Source organism: Gossypium hirsutum, chromosome A06 (genome assembly GCF_007990345.1).
Source record: "Gossypium hirsutum isolate 1008001.06 chromosome A06, Gossypium_hirsutum_v2.1, whole genome shotgun sequence".
Classification (NCBI taxonomy): domain Eukaryota; kingdom Viridiplantae; phylum Streptophyta; class Magnoliopsida; order Malvales; family Malvaceae; genus Gossypium; species Gossypium hirsutum.
The window spans coordinates 32113622-32132276 of NC_053429.1; the positions used below are offsets into that span (position 1 = coordinate 32113622).

Below are 18655 nucleotides of genomic sequence, written 5' to 3' on the forward strand. Positions count from 1 at the left end.
AACTTAAATGGCATGCAAACCCTACATTTGTTTGTTTATAAGCTCGCATCTTTTACTTCCTATGTATGATTTTATTCTGTTGTTGTCTTATAACTTAACACATTATATGTTGTTTTTATGTAGTGCATTGGAGGCTAGGTTGGGAGTTAATGGAGAGTCACTCCGGTGGATAATGTAGCTCACCAGATTCAGGTGAACCAATTCAATCGGGTTTGAGGTATGATAGGAACAAAACTTGCTTGGTTCGGAATACCTACTTTGGTAAAAAAGGCTTCAACTTGCTAACAATAAATTTTGCCATTGTCTTATAAAGGATAATACATATGTTGATTAGTCGAAGTTGCTTTATAAAATATGGAATAGAGACCTTCGGTATAAGCACAATTAAAGTTTTATTAAATCGTCTGTAACAACCCGATAGTCAAGGGTGTCGGAAAACATATTTCTGGGACTCTATTTTCGTAAACAATTAAATATTTATGAAGTTAGTTGGGTAGCTAATTAATTTTTGGATTAGTGAATTTTGCGAAATTAGAAGTTATTAAGGTACAAAGACTAAATTGCGTAAGTGTTAAAAGTTGATTTATAAATTGAAATAAACTAAAGGGGCTAAAGTAGCAATTATGCCACTTAATTAATGATGGTGAGTGGTGGCCAGTTAAAGCTTAATGAATCTGCATGTGTATTATATATTAAGTTAACTTTACTGTATATATATTATGTATGTTTTATATTAAGTATATAATAATAATAATAGTAATGGTTATAATAAAATCAAAAAGAAAAGAAAGAGAATGTTTTGTTCTCTGTTACATGCAAATAAAAAGAAAAAAAGAAGAAAGAAAGAAATGGCAATAAGATTCACGCACGGCTAAGGGGGTTTGTGATTCAAATTCAAACTGGTTAGTGTAATTTAGTCCTTATAATTGTAATTTTTATGTTTTTGAAATCTCGGTACTTAGGGCTACCCGACCCATATTGTAATTTTTAGTATTGTTCAAGATTTTAGATGTTAACATTGTTGAATAGTTTAAGTATTAGGGATTAAATAGATATATTTTTAAGTTAGAAATGGAAAAAAAAACTAAATTGTGGAATTAATTATTGATTTTGAACAATGGACTAAATTGTAAAAAAATTTGAAATTAAGGGGTCGAATTGGAAAGGAGGAAGCAAAATGTGGTTGCCGAAACCATTTTTATTTGGAAAAAACGGGAATCGACTTTTTAAAACCGAATGTGGAGTTGCCACCAATCTTTTTGTTTAGGTGTGATTGGATCACCTAGTAAAAACATTTTGTTTCATTTAAATCAATTTTGGTCCACGTAAATTAAAAAAATGGGTCCGGGAGCCAGTTACGTATAAGGAAAGGCTAGCACCCTTACTACGCCCAAAAATGGTACCAGATTGATTAATTGTTGTCTTTATGTCTAGGGTTTTTCAAAAATTTAAAACATGGTTCCTTTTAAAACATTTGAGTGATTTAAGTTGGTCGTCAAATCCTTCTCGTTTCAAAGGTACAAAGCATCACATCCAGCATGATAGGACATGATCCTTTATACTTTTGAGAACACGATCGAGTTTTGACTTCCAAAAGCTCTTAAGTCAAAAGTTACAAAAGGGTGTCCAAATATTTAGTCCAACGAAAAATCGAAACCCAGCATGGTAGGGCACGATTTCTCGAATTTCTAAATACTGAACATTGCCTTATTTTAGGATTTAAAAAAAAAAATTTGTAAACTCAAAATATATTAATTTTATTTGAAATTCAATGGAATAGTTGATTTTAAAGAGTTGAGAATTATAAAGCAACATTTTGTAAACCAAAAGAAAAAATAATTAGCATGGGATAATATACATGCATAACATACAATATTTGGTGAACAATTAAATCAAATAACTGAATATAGCCAATCTAAGCAAAATGAAACTAACTTTCTAAGCATGTATGGAGAACAATTGGGATAACAAATAAAAAAAAGAGAAAGAAATAGTACAATAATGATATATAGCCTAATACAATCCATTCAAAATATACAAAACAAAGTGAAAATTAAAAAACAAACCACTATAGTATAAGACAAATCTAAAATGATGATGAATACATTATATATACTATTTGAATTGATGAATTGATGATTTTAAAACTATTTGTAAAAAAAACTAAAGATATATATTAAAATATGTATTATAGAATGAAGATTTTTAAATTAAGTAATATACGAAGTGTTAAAAACATTGGTCAAAATTAGCAATATTCATATGATAAAAGAAAATTTCCATAATATACAAGATATGAAAGGATAGCAAAACTACATAATAAAATATAATATTAGGACATTCATGTAATAAGTTTACAAATCATATATACATATAAATAAATTTAGAAATAATCATTCATAAAGAATAGCATGAGATTAATAATATATATAAAATTAATTTTCGGTAAATTATATATGTAATAGATTGTTTAAAAGAAATATAATTAGGTATACAAAAACTATATGTATAAAATGCATGAATTTAGTGATGTTTATAAATCAAGCATATGTCCCAATATATATATGTATGTGCAAAATGAATTTTGAAATAAATGATGTATAAAATAATTTTATATGAAACAAATTGATTTGGATTAATGATACATATTGATAATACACACATAAAAATGATAATATATGAAAGTGTATAAAATAAATAAATTGTACAATTTGAAATAAAGTCATTAAGAGGAACGCATGATACTCATAAATAAATTTAAAGGAAAATATATACACGTACACAGAAAAATATTTACATAAACTAATATGAAATTAATAACGTGGACTATAGTAGAAATAATTTAATATGTATAATAGTATGAGGTTGAATACCACATAAATCTTCAAATGTAAAAAAATATTCAAAAGAATTTTAAATTTATAAATTGTAGGTATAACGAATTAAAATATATACATATACAACTTGAACAATGCAAGGTTAATGAAATAATCCATGGTAATATATTACAAGATGAATAATAAGTGAATTTTTATAAAATATATAAGAAAAAAATTACAAAGAATAAAAACATGAGCTGAAATACAAAATATATATATACTCAATTGAAGCAAAAATAAAACTGAAAGGATAATTTACAAATAAATAAAGCAATAAGACAGATTTAAGGGTTAAAGCTTGATGCGCACAAATGTCCAAGGACTAAAGAGGCAATTGTCCCCAAATTCTAAAGCGCAGCGTTTAACTGTTGGTTAAATTAAAACTATGTACAAATCTTAGGAACAAATTAAAAAAACGGAAGAAAACAAAAGGATTCAATCGAATAATAGCGCGAATAGAAAGGACTTAGCGCGCAATTATCCCTCCTCGCCAAAGACACGCGGATCCTAGGGCTACGAACTGGATCGGGGTGGGTTGGCTCTACACGATACTGTTTTGGAGCCACTGAAACAGGCTCGAAACGGCGTCGTATTTAACCCTTTATAAGGGCTAAAACCGAATCACTCAGCCAAACCCTAGCCATCTCTCCTCTTCCAGCCAAACCCTAAAATCTTCTATTCAAATGCCGATCCATCACCCCGAATGGCGTTCGGCATTTTTGAGCTAAGAAAGGTGGTTTTTTAGCCTTGAAACTCCTTTTAAACTTCGATTTCGACGAAGCGAAAAGGAACTAGTGGCTTAAACATAAGGTATGATCGCATTTCTCTCTTTCTTTTGTTGTTTTTCTTTTAAAATGCAAAATAAATAAAAAAATCAAAAGAAACAGATCAACAAATAATAGTAAATGAAAGAGACTTAAGAAAAATCGGGAATCACGTTCTCAAAAAAATGCTTTCAAATTTTCCTATTTAGTATCCGTAAAAAATACATAGTACATTCGGTCCTCTTTTATAGCTGAAAAATGAAAATAAAATAAATAAGAAAAATCCAATTGCTTCGCTGTAATCTGCTGTGTATTCTGTTATTTGCCTCTCCTTGCGTGTTCCATTTGTAGAAAAGACCCGTACAGAGGCACGAGCGGAGATGCGCGTGAGGGACTAGTGGCGCACGTGTGGTGTTCGTCCCGATCACTAGCTGGCTACTGGTGATTTCCAAAAACTTCTGGCCTGGGCTATATGAGCCTGTTTCGAGAACGAACTGCCAGGAACGCGGACTACTGCTACGGCGTTGATCAGCAACTGGGGTTTGGGCTAGGGTTAGTCCTAGATTGGGCCACTTGTGAATCGGGCTAGGGATTTTAGGTTTTGGGCTAGTATTTTATTTCTGTTTCGGGCTATGTTTTGTTTTGGGCATTTATTCTTGTAAAAAAAACTTGGACTTTTAATTAATTAATTTTGCTTTGGTTTATTCTTGGATAAAATAAGTTGTAAATAGACTTTTTGGACCAGTGGACTTTTACTATTTTTGGTTTTATTTTTATTTTTATTTTTATTTTGGTTTTGGTTTTTTATGGGCTCGGACAAATTGGGCCGATTACAGTGGTCTAAAGTGAAATTAGTATAAAAATATGAAGTTAATTATGAAGGTTAAAATTAGTCTTGGTTAGGGACTAAATTGAAGAATAAACAAAATATAGTGTGAAAATTAAAATTTAATGTGAAGTTGAAATGTGTAGTATTAATGTGATTTAATTGTTTTATTCTGTAGCTAACGTCGTACCAGAATCTTCGAGTAAAAAGTGGAAGGATAAAATCGACGTCGAATAGTTCGGAATTCATGGTTTGTGTTTCTATAATCCGAATTAAATAGTAGATTATTACATATATAATTGTTTGCATATGGTAAGCATTTAAGGTGAGTACTTTGGCACTTTGGGATTTAATTAAATTCATAATTGAAATGAAATGGATTGATTGTGTATATTGTGAAATATATTGATTATGAATATATGTGTATTGAGAAAAATGGGATTATTATCAAAATGGATATATGCTTATATGTGATGATATACATTCATGAAATTGAGATATTGGTTGTATTGAAAAGTGAAATGAATCCCTATTAATTGTATCGGGCTGAGTCGAATATAGATGGCATGCCATAGGATAGGAAGAGTTCAGGGATTACTTCGACCTCGAGTCGATGAGGCACTGGGTGCCAAGTTGTTTTGGTTTAACCGATGAGACACTGGGTGACAATTTATATGGCGCTGGGCACAATTATTACTTCAGATTTATCCGATGAGGCACTGGGTGCCAAACTGGTGTGTTGGTTGGATTCGTGTATCCATCCGAGTCTATGTCGTGTTAATAGAAGAAAGTAAAATAATAATTTATGTGATTGATATTGAAATGGCAAAGATGAGAAATGAATATGAGATGAGGAAATATTGAAATGAAAAATATGAGAAATGATTATGAGATAAGAAATGAAATATGAAATGATGAATTGAGATATGAAACTTGAATGAATTCAAGTATTGATCAAAGATATGAATCATGCCATTGCATGAGATAATGTATTCAAATGTTAAATGAAATACCATTGATATATACTTATATATTTGAACATGTGAAAATCTTACTAGATGTAAATAAGGAATGAGCAAAAATTATACTATTGAATTGAAACATATGAATATGGCTTACTTGTTGCATTTTTCATTTTAAATACTTATATCAAGTTTATGTTATTCGGATTATAGAAACACCACTGAGTTTTACTCAGTGTAAGGTTTTTTTTCCATGCGTAGGCTAGGTACTGTTTGATTTATCGCTGACTCAGCATCAAATCACAAATCCCAAGCTCAAGTGTGGTGATATTTCATTTTGTAATGGCATGTACCTAGGGAGTCTTTTGTTGATATTGTTTATAAGATGTTTTTAACTTAGTTGCTAGTGAAATGATGGTTAAATGTGTATATGGTTGTGGTTAGTTACTAGTGAAATAATGGTTAAATGTGTATATGGTTATGGTTGAGGCTATTTGGTTTGTTACCCTAGTTTATATTTTGGTATGCGATAGTTTAAAGTTTGGTAGCTTAGCATAATGTTTGGTATGTGCTTAGCTTCATATTGGTAACTTTAGAAGTTAAAAGTTAATTCAAATATGGTAAATGCGAAATGAATGAAAGTCTTGAATGTTTGATGCATTGTTAATGTATTTGAACATATAAAATGTGGCACCAATGAGGGTACATTGATTTGGCATATTAGGTGATGAGTTTGGTGTATTTTGGGCATTTTTAATTGTATTTTGAATAGGTTAAATGATTGGTAATTGAGTTGCTTACTGCCCAATTAAGTAGGAAATGACAAACTTGAGTTTTAATGTACTTTTGGGTACATACGGCTTGGCCACACGGGCGTGTGTCACACACAGGCAACACACATGGGCGTGTGACCCAAGTCAGAGAGTTACAGCCTAGCCACACGAGTGTGTAACCCCTAAAATCAAAATTTTTGTAATTATTTCCTAAACTTCCAAGATTGTTTTAAATTAGTCCCTGCCTGTTTTCAAATTACTTTTAAGGTCTCGTAGACTCGAAATAGGGGTTGTAAGAGTAATTTTTATTCTGTATTGGGGTGGATCAGCAAACCTAAATTAAGTACATTCCATTAACATCATCAATGATAAATTAAAAAGATAATCTTAGATGGAGTATGGACTAATACTCTGATGCTAATAATTGGAGTAGTCTTGTATGCATCCGATTTCTAACATTCAAGAAGGGATAAATAGTGATAAGAGTGTAGACAGTGGAAGACTAAGTTTAGCATTGCATAGTATGAATCATTATTTGATTGTATAATATTCTGGTATGATATGATCTGATTGTTTGTGACCTGCCCCTATATATTATATTGTTAATGGCTAGTATATATATGTGTAATTATGATTGATTAATTGTTTGACGTGTTAGTAATGCCCATGACCTTAATCCAACGATGAAGAGGGGTTAGGGGTGTTACCTCGTCCATCAAAAAAGCCACCAACTGTATTTCTTTTCACAAACTCACATTCATGGTTTCCCACAATATGCCAATTCTTCTTATAAAAACAAGCATGCACTTTATTAATGCGCAGTGTAATACCCCTAACCCGTATCCATTGCTGAAAAAAGGTTACGAAATATTACTGCAGTTTACAGAACATTTAAACATAATTTATGACAATTATTATTCATTTTCTAAAATTAATTTTAATGTCCCTTAAATGGACCCTCGAGGCCCAAAATACACAATAGAATCAAGTCGGGACTAAATTAGAGACTCAGAATTTTTTTTCCATGTACAGGGGTCACATGTCCGTGTGGGTAAGCTGTGTAGCTCACACGGCAAGTGACATAGGTCACACGGTCATGACCCCAACCCATGTAACTCTCTGACTTGTAAAACATTAAGGTGCAGTTTTCACACGGCCAAGACACACGCCCGTGTTCTAGGCCTTGTGGCACACATGGTTGAGACACATGCCTGTGTCTCTACTCGTATGCTCAATCCTGAGCATTTTGTTTCTCGAATTTAAGATGCAGGGGACACACGACCAAACCACATGCCCATGTGTCAGGCCATGTGTCACACACGGTCTAGACACACACCCGTGTGTCTACCTGTGTGGACGAAAATAGGCCATTCCAAGGCCACTTTTCTCACCCTTTTTGAAAATTTACCTGCATATAACACTTGTACACACCAATATATCCAAACAAATCAATTCAAGTCAATAATTCATATTTTAAACATATTTTAAGCATAATTTATAACCACATTAGTCAAATTGCATAAACATACTATATTAATCATATCCATTGAATACTAAAAACTACTACTAAATATATATAAGAATTTCATACCCATATCTCAAATATAACTCTTTTCCAATCCTATACATGCGATATAAACCATAGGGTACTTTGCAAAATCTACAGAGAAAATCTGGATAGTGTGGTTTGATGTGTTAATCCGATCCTCCGAACTTTTGTCAATCTACACAGAACATTAAACATACAGGAGTAAGCTTATGAAAGCTTAGTAAGTTCATAGGCATAAAACGTAAATCTTACCGGTCATACTTTAATAAATCATTTAACTAACATTTCGCTAACATTTCCTGTCATTCACAATTCCAAATGATGAATTCATTTTATTGAGCTCAATTCCAATGATTACTAAAGTTCTATCATATTAATTCATGTAACGCTTATTAGACTTTGTCAAATTAGAGAACATCTTACAGATTTGAGTACATCGTTAATTTGATGCCATAGTTCAATTATAGTCTTACACGAATATTTCCATGGTCCTGCCATGATCTTTCACTCATGATGCCATAACTCAGTTATGGTTTTATACATGTACACTTACTGTCATGGTCCAACCATGGTCTTACGTTCACTGTACCATAATTCAGTTATGAACTTTTCACTGAAATGCCATAGCCCAGCTATGGTCTTACATTTTCACTTTGTCATGGTTATACCATGATTTTATCCGTCAATACATCACTTGTCACTAAATAATTGTACTCAATCCAACGTTCTACTCAATTTGAGCTTTGGCTTCGATTTTCATTTTATCACAATAATCATAATTCCATAACAAAGATATGAAATAATACATTATATAATCTCTAATTTATACAATAAATCATAAAATTCAACCATATGAACTTACCTGGCTAATTTGCAAAATTTGTAGAAATTCAGGGACTATTCTGCTACTTTTTCTTTTCCTCGTTTATCTTCGATATCTTGATCTATAATATAAAATTATTCATTCATTAGCACACATATTTCAATCTCATTTCACTTCACAATTTATACCCTTCAATTTTTGAAATTACACATTTACCCTAAACTTTACAATTTTTACAATTTAGTCACTGCTTAATTCTCCCATCAATTGAGTTAATTTTTCTCAATTAACACTTTATCTAATTATTTAAAGCTATTATACAGCCTTTGATACACATAATTTCAACACCAAACCCTAATTCACAACTTTTTCACAATTAGGTGCTAAAAAAATTTTCTATTAAAATCACCTAATAAAGTCATCATATAATGAAATTAAAGCTTCAAATCCATGATAATTCATCATAAACTTCCAGAACTAATTCATAGTAACTTTCAAAATCACTCATGGAATAAAAAACAAATGAATTCATTACTTGAACCTAATTGTAAAAGTCACAAGAATAAAAAAATTCAAAAAAAAAGCAAGAATTGAACTCACATGGTCAAAAATATGAAAAACTAGCTTCAAGGTTCTCCTTTGGCATTTTTTTGAAGTTTTGAAGGAGAAAATGTCTAGATTTCTCATGAAATTTCAATTTTTAAGTTTAATTTTACAAAATTTCCAATTTTGCCCCTTTTTCACATTGTTCCTTTGCTAATTTTCTTGTCCCTGCCGTCCAACCTATTTAAACTTAGGCGAAATTGCTCTTTAAATCCTTCCTATTTATTATTTGAACAATTTAATCATTTAAATGAACTTTACACCTTTTACAATTTAGTCTTTTTTGATTAATTAACTATCAAAACGTTAAAATTTCCTAACGAAACTTTAATACTAACTCCATAACACTCCACAAATATTTCTAAAAATATTTATGGCTCGGTTTATGAATTTGAGGTTTCGATACCTCGTTTTTGACCCATTTGCCCAATAAATTCTTTTAGTTCATAGAATTCACTAATTCAAAAATTCTTCTAATGTCATACTTGTCTCATATATATTATTTTATTAAAATTTTAAATTCACTTTTCGGATTTAGTGATCTTGAATCACCGTTTCTGACACCACTAAAAATTAGATTGTTACACGCAGCATTTAAAGGCATCATTTCAAACACTGCAACTTTAACTTCCTCATAAAAAATTGGCAGACATAATCGATCTAATTCCCGATTTGGGAATCTGTAAAAAGCCCCTTGAATAGGATAATAAGCATTAATAAAAGTATCTTTAGTAAAAAGATTAAAATAGAATACCATAACCACCTGTTTCAAATTTGCTTGATCCTCACATATTATTTGCCCTACTTCTCTTAATAGTGCTAAGGTGGAAAAACTAAGTGTTACGATCACCCTCAAACAACCATCTACTTCTTGACTTTTGGTACCAAAGGCTTTCCTCTTGAGCTAGTACTGTATTCAAATCCATCATAAGGACTCTCTTAAATTCGATTAAAACATTTGATGGAGATCTCTCTAAAGTTTTTTCAATACCACTTATTCTAGCGAACAACTTCCTCTTACGATACGTGATATTGCCAAAAATAGTAGAGTTCCACTCCCTTGCTGCTTTAGTGAAATGCTCAATGTTATGGCATATGTCTTTATCATGTGACCATGTATATCTTAGCATTTCTAGAAATCCTAGATGTTGTTGCCATGTATCGATAAACGGGAAGACCGAGGTCCTTTCAAACTACCATTATTTATCAAGTGCAAAAGAATCATCTAAACTCAATTGTTGCAAATGAGTAAATTTAGAATCCAAAAAATCCATCAACCACTTTTCATTACAAATACAACAATCTAGCCTTTATTTGAGGTTATCTCGAGACCAAGTATAGGCAGGACCCAAGTATCCTAAATCATGCAAACTTATATAAAAAATAAAATTATTAAAGAGGCTACTAACCCCATTCATGTTAGGTGACCATCCATCATGCTCATATGCAGAGATAATTGCATTAAAATCCCCACCCAATAATTATGCTTTTTTCAGACAAACACCTAAAGCAGCAAGTTATGGCCATAGTTTTTTCTATTTCATGCCATCAGGACTGGCATAGACAACAATCAAATAAACCTTAGCCTTCACATTAGACTTTTGACAACACACATGAATGAACTGTTTAGTAAGACTAAGGATATCATTCTGTATACTTGACTTCTAGACCATCTAAATACCTTTTGAGAAACCCCTCGTCTCTATACAAAAAGAATACAAATAACCACGAATAACATCGTTGCCTTGGTGCCACTAATTTGTGTTTGCATCAAAATAATGGCATTTGGTTGATAGCTTTAAATTTTTGCCAAAATAATCCAAATACACTCGCAGCCCCTTGGCAATTCCAAAGCAAACACTTTAACATAAAAAAGATCAGGCAAGAAACACTAATTCATAGGTGATTAACCATAGATACATTGGTCTCTTCCACAGTAATTCAAATCGAGCTGCCTTCTGTGTTGGAAAATTTTGGTTTGAAAATGGTTTTCTTGCAGATCGAAAAATTAAAATTTTAAAAAACGACCTGGTTTGTGATATTTATAGTAATAAACCCTAGACCGAATTCATACTTGTGTTTTTAGATAGGCAGATCCTTATTGTTCCTGGTTTTAACCAAACAATCTTCTTCACTATTCCCGTACCACGAATTGCTTCGAGTGTGGGCTCGAAGAAATTGAAACAAACACAGAACCATAAATATTTTCTTTACTTTCAATGGGAAAGTAAATCTCTCTTAAATAGAAACCGGTGGAATTGTAATTCTCAGAAAATATAATTTATTCTTAAAGTAAAGTACCACTATTTTCTGCCAGAATAACAATATTGAAAACTTTAGAGAAACTTGGTATTTTCTCTTTCAATTGGTGTGATTTGAAGCCTACCAGTGCCATCAATTTATAATGAGAGTTGGTAGAATCTTGGTTGAAGTGGTATACTACAAACAATATTATTTTGAAAGAAAAAGTCTTCAACTTCCTATTATTTAGGGAGAAGGGCAACAACCTTAGATAGGAACACTAGGGTTTGTTGTCCCATGTATTCCATATAATGGGAATTGGGCCTCTCTTATACTGGGTCCAATTATCTATACTTTCTAGACTTTAACCCAACACTTTATAATTTATTCCAACCCAGTACATGTTTTTTCTATTTTTAAAATTAAATATTATTTTTTCAAATTTAAATGAATAAATTTCTTAATTAAATAATTTTCTCAACCTAATTCTAATTTTTTTTTTAAAATCATGACAATTTTACCGTAAAAGAGCCTATGAGAAAATATATTTAATTTTTTACATTCAATTAGACTCACAATGACCAATTAATTTAAATCCATTTTTGAACTTCAATTAATTAATTAATTAATAATTCAAAAAACTATAAATTAAGTCTCAAGTTATTTCTATACTTAGTGATAAAACCACATTCATTTCCGAATGTAATCCATTTCTCTAACTTTATCATTTTTTCCATTTCTGTTCATTTGATTTATCCTGCAATGTATTTCTAGTTTCAACGAGCTAGCAGATAGACCAATTGGGCATATTAAATCAAGGCTCAAGTGATTTATAATTAGGTTCTAGCTTTTCACCTATTAATTATAAACTCATTTAATCACAAAGTCATTCCAATATAGTATCGTGACTGAGCTCTCCCCAGTAGTATACCATTATGAAAGCAACTTGATTTGTGTTTTTGTCCAATGATTTTATCATAAATGTGTTCCCTTATAGGATATTCTTAATCTCTTTGGGATAATATCCATTCTCCCAATATGATCTTATTTTATCTCATGGTAACCATCACATCTTCCTTCATAAAAAGTAAATTATTATCAAATAGAAATCAAGTCATTCGTCACAAAGATGAACGACCCATGGCCACATTTTATTTTCATCAACTATGTAATTCCAATGAGAGGATATCATTTACCCATGTCTCAGGCTATTAATTCGACTATTGTGAATGACACTACATACTGTAGAAGTCGTACACCCAACATACCAGCTTTCGGTTCCTTATCTATTTGAACTTAAGCTTTTACTTATATCAAAGTGTACTAGTTATGCATACATAGTTCGTACTCAAGATTTAGGTATGCTACACTATGAATGTCACAAGTGAATAATTCCATAAAAGGATTCAAGATCTATTCCTTTTGGGTCTAGTCTGATGTACTGTCAGTCCAGTCAGTCACATTTATGTCTCTATCTTCTAGGAGTCATCTACTCTGATGCTCAAGACAAAGCATCTTCCTAATTGGACTTGATAGGTGGTATATAGTCTTTCAATCAGTTTGCTTATTTTTGATTAGACTAAGGACATGTTTAGGTTCATCTACTAATATAAGTTGTCTTTTCGTATTATGATCCGACCACATAATTAGTTAAACATTAGACAACTAATGAGCAACATTTGCTTCCATTTTGCTTTGTGTGCAAAACCTTTATGAGGACAACTATATAATGTATATTAATGTAATCAATGAATTTTTTTTATTAACCAATCTGTTCGAAAAAAATTATAAGTGTATATTGATGAAAATACTACACTTAGGGTATTAGATCCAATATTCTACTGGATCAACAACTTCAATTTTGACTTTCTCTATCCCTGAACCCACCACAATAGCATTAGAGTCACATCCCTACTTGATTCGTTGGACTTGTTCATCAAGTTCTCTGGTAACAGAATCAACCCAATCTTCTACCAATGGTTTTGAGGTGGGGTTGTAACCCGTTTTCTTTTTCCGAATTTTAACACATTTTTTTGTAATTTCTTTCATACCTTTAATACGCCCCTTAATCTGAGAATTCAAAATCTTTCTGCTTGGACCTGTATGATGAAACTTACCCTTATCCTCATCACTATCAACAACCATAACTGTTCTATGATTTTTCATAGGTAATGTGGTTTGTTGGTCAATGATTGTGATGAGCCTTACACTATTTTCAGCAAGTCCATTCTCCTTAATCCCATTAATTGTCGAAGAACTACTCCTCGATGCACTACTAGTAGCCTAAACTTTAGTAACAAACTTAGACAATATTGGTCCCCCACTTACCACATTCTTACATTTATTAACCTTTATATTACCATGTAAAGTTTGCATGGATTTTGTACCACCCACAAGATTTTGTGGCAAAACATTGGTCCCTTCCTTAGACTATTCTTCAAAATCCTCCACCACCACCTTATTCAATATATCAAATTAAGAAGAATTTGCACTTACCTTATTTTTCCAAGTTTCCTTTCAAATTGAGAAGAATTTGCACTTACCTTATTTTTCCAAGTTTCTTTTCAAATTGAGAAGAATTTGCACTTACCTTATTTTTCCAAGTTTCCTTTCCTTTTCTACTTTCCTTGCCAGTTGCCACACCTCTCTTTCTTCGACTGTTCACATGCATCTAAGGACCATACAATGATTGCTAGTTCTTAAAATTTATAGCAATGTTCTCAACCATCGTAGGATCAATGATTTCTTTATTTCCTTTTTTTGTACTATGAGTGAAGCTATCACTTTATGGCCAAATCTCCCATAATCACAACAAACTGGTGGTAGTCCCTCATATTCAATAGGTTGCGGTACACCATCAAGACTAACAAACTGACCAAAAGTGTGATATCCTGAATTAGGGCCTAATCGGAATAGTGGTTTTGGGACCACAAATTCGAGATAGAAATAATTATTTTATAATTATTTTGAGGTCTATGATATGATTGCATGATTGTGTGAAAATTTCGTGAAGAAATTCTATTCATAAAGTGCTTAATTTGAAGTTAGGGACAAAGTGCAAAACTTGCATTCTAGAAGTTTCTAGTATGAAATTGCTTTGAAATATTAATTAGGAGGTCTAAAATAGCAATTTGACCAATTTCTAAGTTTATGGACAAAAATTGGACATGGATGGAGTTTTTGAAAGTTTAGTAAGGAAGGGCATTTTGGTCATTTGGATATTAAATGAAATAAAATGGGAAAAATAACAAAAAAATGATCATCTTCTCCATAAGTTGCTGCTGAATTTTGCTCTCCACCATAGCTAGGGTTTCAACACTTTTAACCCTTGATTGTAAGTGATTTCTATGCCCGTTTTTAATGTTCTTTACATTTTGAAATCCTCGTAGCTCGGTTTACCTGTTTCTACCAATATTTTGAGCTAGGGTTTATATTTAAAAATTTACCCATGAATGATATGCATGAATTTTGATGTTTTATGGTAAAATATGAAGCTTGAGATTGTGTTAAACAACTTTTGCTAAGTGATTTTACGTAAAAACGACTAAAATGACATAATCGGTAAAAATACCTAATGTTCATAAGTAAATGTTAGAGTGAGAATTGGATGTTGCTATAGAAGGGAAAAATGATTAGCATGTCATAAAACATAATAAAATAGGATGAGGTTTAATTTATGAGCCTTGGGGAAAAAGTGTAAATATGTGAAAGTTTAGGGGCAAAATGGTAATTTTGCCAAAGTTCGTACTAGGGGCTGTTTTGATGAATGTGTGTATTAAATAAATTAATTTGGTATTATAGATCAAGAGAAAAGAGATTCGAGTCGAGATCGGGGGAAAAATAAAGTTTACAAGGAATAGGCTCGACTATTCTCATTTTGTATTGAGGTAAGTTCATATGTAAATATTGTAACATAACTATTATTTTAAATCATTTAATGCTATTTATACGATATTATGATTGTTATCATGCAATTCTATGCTTTGTGGTCATTGTTGGACAACATGCAAAAATTTTATGAATTATGTGAAAAATGTGAAAGACTACCGAAGTATCGTCATTGGTATTCCAAGGAGAATGGTAAAGGAGTGCGAGCGAGGAAAGTCCCGTTGAACTTTAGGAATAGATTCAGATATTTGGGCATCTGAACTCGTTGAGTTGAGTCCGAGTTCACTTATGGATGCGAACGTCCGAACTCTTTTAGTTGAGTCCGAGTTCGTGAGATGTAACTAGGCATCTGAACTCGTTGAGTTGAGTCCGAGTTCACTTATGGATGCGAATGTCTGAACTCGTTGAGTTGAGTCCGAGTTCGTGAAATGTAACTAGGCATCCGAACTCGTTGAGTTGAGTCCGAGTTCACTTATGGATGCGAACACCCGAACTCGTTGAGTTGAGTCCGAGTTCGCTTATGGGCGGGTTACATGGTAGCTTGGCTACATATGTGGCACTTATGTGCAGACTTTACATGTATCCGAGTTATATTCCGATGTGTTAAATGGGTAAAATTCTAGTGAAATGGAAGAATACTCAAGATGCAAGTGACGTATTGGTAAGTGTTGTGGAATGGGCACTTTGGACAGGTATGTACTTAACCCTCAGGTTGAGCCTTGATACGACAACAATAATGTAGTAAGACGATGAATGATGAATAGAAATGTGATATATGTTTTGGTGATATTATACTAATGTTGGTTGGTATAATTGCTTTGTTAAGTTATTTGTTATTTGCATGTGAACTTACTAAGCATTTATGCTTACTCCTTCCCTTCCATTCCTTGTAGTTTTGACAAGCCGGTTTGGAGATCAGGACGGTCGGAGGCACGCTCACACTATCAACGGACCATATCGGTATGGTGGCTTGCATATTTTGGGAATATGACATGTATAACATTATAATCCTTTTGTGTATATAATCTTATGATATAGATCATGGATGGCATGGAAATGTTTGAGAATGATTAGCTATTGGAGTGGCTAATCGAGATTATATTTGATAACACGTATGCTTTATGTGCTAACTAATCTATGGAAATCCATAAAATGGTGAAATTGGCTATAAAACAGAATCACACAGCAGCAGTGACGTGAGTTTGAACAATCATTAAAAATAGTAGAGATAGAATTAGATGATGAATAAAATATGGAATTTAAGATTAATTAATCTATTTTCATGTGGAAGAAACAAAATAGGTAAAAGAGTTGTATTTTATGAAATATTTACATTTTGGTGAAACAAGGTCAGAGCAATTTCTGAATCCCCTATTCTAAATTTAAAAATTCACCATAAATTGTACAAAAACAATTATGAGTTTTACCTTACATGTATGAAATCCTTATTAAGTCTAGTTTTGTGAGAAACAAATGGCATAGTCATTGAGACTCTGGACAGGGATATATCTGATCCGTAATACACAGGGGTCAGAGTAGCCGAATCCTAAAATAGGGGAGACTTTAACTAATAAACTGTACTAATTGGCCAAACCAAAAATTCTAGAAAAAATTTAGTACGTAGATATATGAGTCTATTTTCAGGGAAAATTTACGGAATTTGATTTTGAGTTTTTTAACTCGAAATATGGATTTTTTAGCGACTGTGACGCAGTTAGCCAGCTTGTCCGGAAATTCTAAAATAAATTGTTTGAGCTGTTTAATTAATGAATTAAGTCCGTTAACACCTCGTGCTTGACTCCGGCGATGGTCTCGGGTACAGGGGCATTACAAAAAGTTTGTTCAAGTCCACAAAAACCACAATCTTTGCAAAACGACCCCTCTTGGCTAAAGTAGTATTGTAGTCCACCTTCATGACTTGGCCTACAACATCTCTTATAATCCTCAAGGGACTTTTGCCATAATATCTATAGTGCAAACATGGTAATCAGATCCATGTAACAATCTTTTATTGATTCAATTCTTTCATTGTGAATTCCCTACTCCAAGGTTGGACAATCAGATAATGACTATATATCATCCATGGATCGCCTGTTAAAACTTTCTTATAGTTTTTTTTTTGCTAGCAAACTTCACTAGAAAATAGTTATTATCAAGGTCAACTAATTGATAACCACTTGATAGATTTTAAAGACCTTTGATTCTACTATCTAGGGCCCTATAGCCAATTGTTTTCCCAAGAATTCAAACTATTAACGTTTTCTTCATTCACACGTTCTAAAAACAAAATATCAGGGTACTTCCAATCCAAAGAGATTTGAACATCATCCTCATGAATAAAGATTTCATCATCATATAAGAAAACATCATCCTCTCTGTCAGATTCATTTTCCGAATCACTTCTATTCATTAACATCTCCTTATAGGACACTCTCTTCGATAAAGTCTCATTTAGCACCATTTCATCCTCATCATTTTCCCCATGATCTCAATTTTTAACCTTCTTCATTGCTCTCTCCATATCCAAAGACAAATGAGACCTAGGATGCTCAAGACTCGCCACATACACACACACAGATGATTGCAAACTTAATCAGACATGATCATTGAGTTGTTGCAAGTTCATCAAGTTTTGTTTCAAAATAATATAAAATTAAACCAAAATGTTTGTTGGCAATCGAACATATGTTTTATTTGGGTTAAAAGAAGACAATATGAGAAAAGGAAAATTTACTACACGTGAAAAGAAGAGAGAAAAGAGTAAATTATTTTTTTTATTTTTTAATACTTGTGGCACTATATGATTGGGTGAGATGAGAAATTTCATGACAAATAATCAGGTACCTAAAAAAATACCAAATTAGCTTATGGTTTTTAAGTTTAACTACTAGTTACGTACAAGGTTCCAAGTTTAGGTACCTCCATATACCTATTAATCCTTTTATAGTCAATACCAAAAAATATTTTTTTATAAATGTTTAGAATATTAACTAAAAATAAAATATTTAAAATATTAATTAACATTTTTGGTTATGTAATTTAATTAGTTTTAATAACTAAAAAATAATATAGTAATATTTATTCAAAAGTGTTATTTAACTAAATATTAAAAAAAGTAAAAATATCGACATTTAAAAATGAAATCAAACACAAATTTAAAAAATAATCAATCTTACATGCAATTAAGAATTATGTAATTAAAATAAAAAGTAATAAAATAGAATAAAAATCATATATTGTATAAAAATTCATATATTAAAAATATATTATATTTGAGCAAAACGTCAAATTGACACTGGTTTAACACAGGCCCAAATTGTGCGATCCCATCCCCATTCTAAAATTGT

The 18655-nt window shown here is 31.7% G+C and overlaps 1 long non-coding RNA gene across 1 annotated transcript; it reads left to right on the forward strand.

Moving 5' to 3' along the window:
* The first annotated feature begins 3041 nt into the window (after positions 1-3041).
* Positions 3042-4347, forward strand: LOC121230651 (uncharacterized). The gene is made up of 2 exons (XR_005928697.1): positions 3042-3689; positions 3995-4347. It is a non-coding gene; the product is annotated as an uncharacterized lncRNA (long non-coding RNA).
* Positions 4348-18655: the final 14308 nt, after the last annotated feature.